Source organism: Rhincodon typus, chromosome 28, assembly GCF_021869965.1.
Source record: "Rhincodon typus isolate 14 chromosome 28, sRhiTyp1.1, whole genome shotgun sequence".
Classification (NCBI taxonomy): domain Eukaryota; kingdom Metazoa; phylum Chordata; class Chondrichthyes; order Orectolobiformes; family Rhincodontidae; genus Rhincodon; species Rhincodon typus.
The window spans coordinates 40,734,145-40,744,555 of record NC_063359.1 but is presented as its reverse complement, the minus strand read 5'-3'; positions in this window follow the sequence as shown (position 1 = coordinate 40,744,555).

The window sequence follows — 10,411 nt, the reverse complement described above, 5'->3', positions numbered from 1 at the left end:
TCAGTTAATGTGTCTGAAAAGGCAGGGAGAGAAAAGGAGTCAGTTATGAACAGAGAGCAAGGGGCAGACTGAATCATTGGGAGAGGTGATTCCAGGCTCTTGGGGGATATGGGGAGGGGATATTGTCTTTTGGTTAATATGACAGACCAAGATACACCTGTCTTCGAGACGATTGGTGTGAGATCTGGGAAGTGCTTTGCAGCAAGTTGGTTGGTGACTGAGTCTGACGGAGCAGGCACAGATCAAAGCTCCAGGAGAAACTTAAATCAGGACAACACTCAAATAAATAAATATGGTCAAATCAATCTGCTTTGACGGGATAAACAGTCCACCTCCCTGAAAAACACTGATGGTCCCTCAAATACATCCCTACCCCACTCCAGAGAAAGTCTGAGCATTCCTGTGTCCCTGAGACAGACTGACCATTCCCCCATTCCTCAGATAAACTGACCATTTCCCCATCTGTGAGACAGACTGACCATTACCCCGTTCCTCTGACAGCTTGACCATTCCCTGTCCCTTACACAGACTGACTATTCCCCCATTCTTCAGACAAACTGACCACTCCCCTGTCCCTCAGGCAGACTGACCATTCCCTGTCCCTCAGACAGACTGACTGTACGCCAGTCACTCACACAGACTGATTATTTGCCCGTTCCTGAGACAAACTGACCATTGCCCCATGCCCTGAGACAGACTGACCATTACCCTGTCTCTCAGACAGACTGACCGTTCCTCCCGAGACACTGACCATTCCCTATCCTCCAGAGAGACTGACAACTTCATATCTCTCAGACAGACTGACCATTCCCCTGTCCCTTTGGAGTCAGGAAGTTCCACCAATACCTTTATGGATGAAAATTTGTAATAATAATTGACCACAACCCTGCTCAGTCTACTTAAAGAGGACAAGGCAGTGCTGCCCATACCTTCAGGCCAAACTCAGCGGTGGGCTCAAATGCTAGGTGTTTATGATTACAAATTATAACACCATCAGGGAGGCCCAGTAGCATACACCACCAGTGGTACCTCCAGTGGAACAGTCTGTAATGATACTGAATTTTCTGGGCACGCTTTCAAACATAGTTAAAAATATCAGGCTGTGAACACAGAACGATCCAGACCTTTCCAAACTGAAACAACTGGTGGTGATGGGGGAAACCAAAGAGCTGTCAAACTAGAATTGAAACCTTTTTGGACCTGGAGAGATCAGCTCACAACAGAGGATAGCATATTGTTATGGGGAGCATGAGTGATTGTCCTGAGCAAAGGTCACCACAAAATATTGGCTGAACTTCACGTGGGTCTCAGGGAACATCCAGGGGTCTCCAAAATGAAGATGTTGGAGAGAAGTTAGATCAGGTGCCCAGAGTGCCAACAAGGTCAAAAATTACCACCAGTAGCTCCCCCACATCTATGGAAACGGTTGGGTAAACCCTGGACCCAGTTATGCATTGATGATGTAGGTTCTTTCATGGGTTCAATGTTCTTTGTCATTGTAAACGCCCACTCATAGTGATCAGATATGCATAGAGTTCATTCATCAAACAGGGGGATGATGATGGAAAAACTGCGTGCATCTTTTCCAACGCACAAAGTCCTGGAAGTGTTGGTCACAGATAATGGGTCTTCATTTACCAGCAGGGAATTTGAGTATTTCCTAAAGTCAAATGAGATTCAACAGATAAGGACATCTCCATACCACCCATTGCCCAATGGCCTGGTGGAAAGAGCAGTCCAAACTTTGAAGGCTGGATTGAAGAAACAGCCTACAGTCTCACTAGATACCAAGTTCTTGTTTGATTATGGGACCATCACACATGCAACTGCAGGGATAGCACTGACAGAGTTGCTAATGGGGAGAAGACTCTACACAGGGTTAAATCTGATCTTCCTGAACCTGGTAGAGAGGGTGAAACAGCATCAGGAAGGCCAATGTCAGACACAAGGGTCCGCCAAGCGAGAGAGACAGTTTGTACATGGGATGACGGTGTAAGAATCATGGAAATGGTCCTACATGGGTAAGAGGCATGTTCGACATGAGGTCTGGACAATTATGTGTAAAGTTTGGTTTAGTGCAGCTGTCCTTACAAGCGTGTGGACCGTAGTCAAACCGTGAAATTATAAATGAAGCAAAACATGACCTATCTCTCAGAACATTAGAAAAGGCTGCTGGTTTGACCCTCTCTGTCAAGATTTGACAAGTGCTCAGAATCAAGGAAGGACATGGTCAATGTAGGTGCCCCAATGCCTTTGCTGCCAGAAGGGAGTGTAATTCTACTGAGGCACCCCTGGTGCAAGAGGTGAGCTCCCCCGTGTTACACGCCATCTGTATTGAGCGCCGAGTCTGAGGAACCTGTCCCAAGGCTCTCCAAGAGAAAGGATCAGCCTATGTCCTTGGACACAGAGGGGGAAGGATGTCGTGATTGTGACAGGACACCCAGCTAGACTCATAGAATATGAGTTCCCTAAGTGGGGCTATTAATCCCACTATGGCAGATGGTGGAAATTGAATCTATTAAAAAATTGAGAATCTACTGGTGACCATGAATCCATTGTCCATTGTTAGAAAATTAGGCAGGGAAGTTATTGGAAAAGATTCTCAGGGACAAGATCTATAAGCATTTAGAAGCAAATGGACTTATTAGCGACAGACAGCATGGTTTTGTGTGGGGGAGGTCATGCCTCATTAACTTGAACAAGTTTTTTGAGGAGGTGACGAAGATGATTGATGAGGGAAAAGCGGTTGATGTTGTCTATATGGACTTCAGTAAAGCCTTTGACAAGGTCCCTCATGGCAGACTGGTACAAAAGGTGAAGTCACATGGTATCAGGATGAGCTGGCAAGATGGATACAGAACTGGCTTAGTCATAGGAGACAGAGGGTAGCGGTGGAAGGATGCTTTTTGGAATGGAAGGTTGTGACTAGGTGTTCCACAGGGATCAGTGCTGGGACCGCTGCTGTTTGTGATCTACATAAATGATTTGGAGGAAAACGTAGCTGGTCTAATTAGTAAGTTTGCAGATGATACAAAGATTGGTGGAGTTGCGGATATTGAGAAGGATTGTCAGAGGATACAGCAGGATATAGGTCAGTTGAAGGCCTGGGCAGAAAAATGGCAGATGGAGTTTAATCCGGACAAATGTGAGTTGATGCGTTTTGGAAGGTCAAGTACAGGTGGAAATTATACAGCGAATGGCAGAACCCTTAGGAGTATTGATAGGCAGAAGGATCTGGGTGTGCAGGTCCACAGATCACTGAAGGTGGCACGACCGGTAGATAAAGCAATAAAAAAGGCCTATGGCATGCTTACTTTCATTGGAAGGGGCATTGAGTATAAGGATAGGCAAGTTATGCTGCAGCTTTATGGAATTTCAGATAGGGCACACTTGGAATATTGCATACAGTTCTGGTCACCACAACACCAGAAGGATGTGGATGTTTTGGAGACAGTACAGGAAAGGTTTACCAGGATGTTGCCTGGTATGGGGGATTTTAGCTATTGAAAGGTTGGATAGAATTTGTTTTCACTGGAACGCAGGAAGTTGAGGGGCGACCTGATAGAAGTTTATAAGATTGTGAATAGCATGGATAGAGTGGAAAATATGAGGCTTTTTCCTGGAGTGGAGGGGTCAATTACTCTGGGACACAGGTTCAAGGTGCTGGGGGCAGGTGGAGGGGGAGAAGTATAAAAGAGATGTGTGAGGCACGTTTTCACACGAAGGGTGGTTAAGTGCCTGGAGCATGCCGCCAGAGGAGGTGGTGGAAGCAGACACAATGGAAGCATTCAAGAAGCACCTGGACGAACATGTGATTAGGAAGTGAATAGAGGGATACGGATCCTGTAAGTCAAGACAGTTTTACTATGGAAGAACAAAATGTGTTGGCGCAACATTGGAGATTCCTGTGTTGCATTGTTCTTTGTTGTTCTTGCTCCAAAAACCCTTCTGATTCACCAATGTCCTTCAGGGAAGGGAATCTGCCATTCTCTCCTGGTGTGGCCGACATGTGACCCATAGCAACATCGATGACCCCTCAACGCCCTCTGAAATGGCCAAGCAAGCCACTCAGTTGGATAAATCACTATGAAGTCTCAACAGAGAAATGAAATCAGGATGGACCACCTGGCATTGACCTAAGCACCAGAAAAGACAATGGCAGAAACAGCCCTGTCGTCCATACAAAGTCCTCCTCACTAGCATCTGGGGGTTAGTGCCAAAACTGGGAGAGCTGTCTCACAGACTAGTCAAGCAACAGCCTGACATAGTCATATTCACAGAGCCCCAGACACCATCATCACTATCCCTAGATATGTCCTGTCCCACCGCAGGACAGACGCAGCTGAGGTGGCGTCACAGTGGTATACGGTCGTGAGAGTGTTGCTGTGGAAGTCTTCAACATTGACTCCGGACCCCGTGAAGTCTCATGGCTTCAAGTTAAACATGGGCAAGGAAACCTCCTGCTGATTACCACATATTGCTCTCCCTCAGCTGATAAATTAATAATCCTCCATGTTGAATAACAGTTGGAGGAAGTACTGAGGGTAGGGAAGGTGCAAAATGTACTCTGGGTGGGGGATTTCACTGTCCACCATCAAGAGTGGCTCAGCAACAGCACGACAAATTGAACTGGTTGGGACCTAAAAGAAATAGCTGCTAGACAGGGTCTGCGACAAATGGTGAGAGAACCAACAAGAAAGAAAAACGTATTTGGCCTCATTCTTACTAATTTGCCTGCTGCAGACACATCTGTCTATGACAGTATTGGTAAGAGTGACTATCACACAGGCCTTGTGGAGACGAATTCCCGCCTTCACATTGAGAATAACCTCCAGTGTGTTGTGTGGCACTATCACCGTGCTAAATGGGACAGACTTCACACACATCTAGCAACTCAAAGTTGGGCATCCATGAGGCGCTGTGGGCCATCAACAGCAGCAGAATTGTACTCCAGCACAATCTGTACCCCCACGGCCCGGCATATCCCCCACTCAACCATTACTATCAAGCCAGGGGATCAACCCTGGTTCAATGGAGAGTGCAGGAGGACATGCCAGGAGCAGCACCAGGTATACCCGAAGATGAGGTGTCAACCTGGTGAAGCCACCAAACAGGACTACTTGCAAGCCAAACAGCGGAAGCAGCAAGTGGTGGACAGAGCTAAGCGATCCCACAACCAACGGATCAGATCTAAGCTCTGCAGTCCTGCCACATCCAGTTGTGAATGGTGGTGGACAATTAAACAACTCACTGTGGGAGGAGGCTCCACAAATATCTCCATCCTCAATGATGGAAGAGCTAAGCACATCAGTGCAAACAGCTGAAGTATTTGCAGAAATCTTCAGCCAGTAGTGCTAAGTGGATGATCCATCTTGGCCTCCTCCAGTGGTCCCCAGCACCATAGATAGCTGACTTCAGCCAATTCGCTCTACATGACATCAAGAAACAGTTGGACACACTGGATACTCCAATGGCAATAGTACTGAAGACTTTTGTTCCAAAACGTGCTGCTCCCCTCGCCAAGCTGTTCCAGTTACAACACTGGTATCTACCCAACAATGTGGAAAATTGTCCAGGTATGTCCCGTACAGAAAAAGCAGGACAAATCCAACCCGGCCAATTACTGACCCATCAGACTACTCTCAATCATCAGTAAAGTGATGGAAGGTGTCACCAACAGTGCTATTAAGCAGCACCTGGTCGGCACTAACCTGTTCAGTGATGCCCAGTTTGGGTTCCGCCTCAGCCACTCAGCTCCTGACCTCATTACAGCCTTGGTTCAAACATGGACAAAGGAGCTGAATTCCAGAGGTGAGGTGAGAGTGTCGGCCCTTCACATCAAGGCTGCATTCAACCTAATGTGGCATTACGGAGCCCGAGCAAGACTGGAATCAATGCGTATCAGGGGGTAAAGTCTCCGGTGGTTAGAGTCAGACCTGACATGTAGGAAGATGGTTGTGGTTGTTGGAGGTCAGTCATCTCAGCTCCAGGACATCTCTGCAGGAGTTGCTCAGGGTAGTATCCTAGGCCCAACCATCTTCAGCTGCTTCATCAATTCCTTCCCTCCATCATAAGGTCAGATGTGTGATGTTCACTGCTGATTGCACAATCTTCAACATCATCCTCAGATACTGAAGCAGTCCATGTTCAAATGCAACAAGATCTGAACAACATCCAGGCTTGGGCTGACAAGTGGCAAATAATGTTCACGCCACAGAAATACCAGGCTATAACTATCATCAATAAGAAACAATCTAATCGCCACCCCCTGAAATCTAATGGTGTTACCATCACTGAATGCCCCCATTATGAACATCCTGGTGGTTATCATTGACCAGAAACTCAACTGGACTCACCTCATAAACACAGTGGCTACAAGAGCAGGCCAGAAGCTGGGAATACTGTGGCGAGTAATTCACCTCCTGACTCCCCAAAGCCTGTCCACCATCTACAAGACACAAGTCAGGAGTGTGATGGAATACTCCCCACTTGCCTGGATGACAGCAGCCCCAACAACACTCAAGAAGTTTGATACCATCCAAGACAAAGCAGCCGGCTTGACTGGCACCACTTCTACAAACATCCACTCCCTCCACCACCGATGCTTAGTAGCAGCAGTGTGTACTATCTACAAGATGCACTGCAGGAATTCATCAAGGCTCCTTTGACACTACCTTCCAAACTGACAGCCACTTCTATCTGGAAGGTCAAGGGCAGCAGATACATGGGAACACCATCACCTGCAATTTCCCCTCCAAGTAACTCACCATCCTGACTCACTAGTAAAATCCTGTAATTCCCTCCTTAAGGGCATTGTGGGTCAACCTACAGCACATGGACTGAAGCGGTTCAAGAAGGCAGCTCAGACTAATCTCAAAACTCAGAGATCTAGGTCTCGGCTCTGCCTTGTGCAAATGGATCCTCAACTTCCTGACCCACAGACCACAATCAGTGAAGATAGACACAGCACCTCCTCCAGAATAGTCCCCAACACGAAAGTACCACAAGAATGTCTTCTCAGCACCCTACTGTATTCTCTATACAGCCATGACCATGTTGCCAAATTCCGTACGAAAGCCATCTACAAGTTCGCTGACGACACCACCATGGTAGGACGGATATCTAACAATGATGATTCAGAATATAGGAAGGAGATAGAGTGCTTGGTCTTGTGCAATGATAACAATCTCTCTTTCAATATCAGCTAAACAAAAGAACATCATTGGCTTCAGGAAAAAAGGAGGAGGACACACCCCTATCTACATCAATAGAGCTGAGGCGGAAAGGGTCAAGAGTGTCAAGTTCCTAGGAGTGACGGTAACCGACAATCTGTCCTGGACCTCCCACGCAGATGCGATGGTGAAGAAGGCACAACAACGCCTCTTCTTCCTCAGGCAGTTTAGGAAATTTGGCATGTCCATAAGGACCCTCACCAACTTCTACAGATGCACCATGGAAAGCATTCCATCTGGGTGCATAACGACCTGGTACAGCAACTGCTCTGCCCAGGGCTGTAAGAAACTACAGAAAGTTGTGTGTCCAGCCCAGACCATCATGGAAACCGACCTCCCATCCATGGACTCCATTTACCCTTCTCACTGCTGCAGAAAGGCTGCCAACATCATCAAAGACTCCTCCCATCCCAGTAATGCTCTCTGACAACCTCTTCCATCAGGCAGAAGATACAGAAGCTTGAACACACGCACCAACAGGTTCAAGAACAGCTTCTTCCCTGCTGTTATGAGACTGCTGAATGGACCTCTCCAACTTCAAGTAACGTTGATCTTGCTTTATGCAGCCGTAACCTTGTATGCCTTGCTCTGTCCAGCACCCAATGATCTGTATGTCCTTGTTTGCTCTGATCTGCTGTACTACTTGCTAAACAAATCTTTTCACTGTACTTAGGTACATTGACTACAATAAATCAAATCAAATCAAAACACCACCAGTTTCTCAACGACAACTAGGAATAGGCAATAAATGTGGGCCGAGCCAGCGACACCCACATACCATGCGTAATTAAAAAAGCTCTTTTTACATTTTCAAACTGAAAGTAAAGCTCCTTCTACACTGTCCCCACTCAAACATGCCCAGGGCAGGGACAGCACAAGGTTAGATAAGAATAAAGCTTCCCCTACACTGTGTCCATCAAACACTCCAGGACAGGGACAGCACAGGTTTAGGTAAAATTTATATATTTCTCTATATACAAATGTGAGTTAATCAAAAAAAGCTCACATAAATTTGTTAAGGTAAAATTGTGTTTACAGACCTGTCATTTTTTTTTTGAGAAGGTGATAGAGGTTCTCAATGATGAGATAATGGAAGGGCTCAATGCTGAGGGGGTATGCTGTTGATTTGGTAAACCTAACCTTCCAGAAGGGCGTTTATAACATGGTGCACAACAATTTTGATAGCAAGGTTATAGTTCATGGAGTCAAAATGAAAGGAGCAACATAAAAACGGAATTGGCTGAATGACAGGAAAGAGAGGAATGATCACAGGATTTCTTCCGTGCTGGGGGATGGTATGACATGGAGTTTCCCCGAGCTCTGTGTTGGATCTCTGCTCTTCTTGAGACAGCACCTGTATTGGGAATGGTGTACAATTTTAACATTTGTATCTGATAGAAAATTTTGGAAGCATTGTGAACTGAGTGGGATGAAGGATGTAAATGGCTCAATGGAATGGGCTGTCAAGCAAAAGATGAAATTCCATGCTGAGCATTGAGAAGTGATAGATTTTGATAGGAAGAGTGTAGAGAAACACTCGAATATAAATGGTACAGATCTACAGGGAGTACAGGAGTCGGGAGGCTTGGGGATAAATGTGCATCAGTAATGGAGGGTGGCAGGACAATTAATAAAGTATGCAGTCTTCTTGGTTTTATTCATCAGAGAGTAGAGTACAAGAGTGCGGCCACTGTGCTAAATCTGTTCCAAAACCGTGGTGTGGCCTCAGCAGGAGGACTGTGTACTGTGAGGGCATTAGAGAGAGTCTGGAAAGAATTTCAGGGATGAGGACCTTCACTGGGTAGGTAGGTCAGGGAAGCTGGGACTGTTCTCCTTGGAGAAGAGAAGGCTGGAAGGAGATTCGATCGAGGTGTTCAAAAACACAAGGGATCTGGACAGAGCTGATGGGCTGTCATTGGCAAAAGGATCGAGAAGCAGAGGCAAGTGGCCAAAGAAGCACTGAGTAAATGAGACAAAATGTCTTCACCCAGTGAGTGATTGGGCTCTGGAATGTGCTGCCCAAGAGTATGGTGGAGGCAGGGTCAGTGGACACTTTTGAAAGGAAATGGGATCATCATTTGTGATGTTAAATATGCAGCATCATGGGCAAAAGGCAGGTGAGTGTCACAAGGTGAATTGCTCCTTAGAAGGCTAGCATAGACATGACAGGCTAAAAGGTCTCTCTCCATGGTGTAACCACTTTCTGTAATTCTATAAACTATCCCATTAATTACTCCCAAAGCTTGATCAACATGGGTTAGAGAGAGAGAGAGTATGAGGCTTCTGCACGACTGACCAGAGACATTGGGTGTGTTCCCCTTAGAGTGGAGGCAAAGGAAAATTTCAAGGTGTCCACATGATGGAGTGTTGTTCAAGTAATGAGGAGTCTTCAGTGCCTGGACACTCAGTAACCAGAGAAAAGGAACTGGTCAGTGAACCAGAGGGGGAGAGGAGGGGAATGTTTTTGATGCAGTGAGTTGTTGTGATCTGGGAATTGCTGCCTGAGAGTAGTGGGAACTGATTCAACAGGAACTTTCCAAAAAGGAGTTGGAGAAATACTGCAAAAGGGGGAATTTGCAGGTCATGTGGAAAATACAACAGAGTAAGGAATGTGTCAAGTTAAAGTCTCTGATCAAATGCACAAAGACTTAAGGATTCACAGGGGCTCTTTATAACTCTTCTTGGACTCCTTTTAATGATAAAATAGAAAGAGGCAAATACAGAGGTTGACTTTAACAGTCGCACTGTTTTCCTGTTACAACAGTCAGTAGCAGCACATGCCAACCCCTCTCTTCACTGCCATTGGTGGAGAACAAGAGATAAAATTCTAAGGAAACACAAACCAACAGACCGACACACACACACACACACACACAGACTCAAAGCTCACACACAGACACACTCAAACCCTCACACTCACACAGTCCAACACATACAAGACACTCAAATCTCACACAGATACACTCAAACCCTCACACTCACACAGACATACTTAAAACGTCACACAGACCAACGCACACACAGACACACTCAAAACCTTACACTCACACAGACCAACAGACACACTCAAAACCTCACACTCACACAGACACATGCAAACCCTCACAGTCACACAGACCAACACACACAGACACTCAAACCTCACACTCACACAGATCCACTCAAACCCTCACACACAC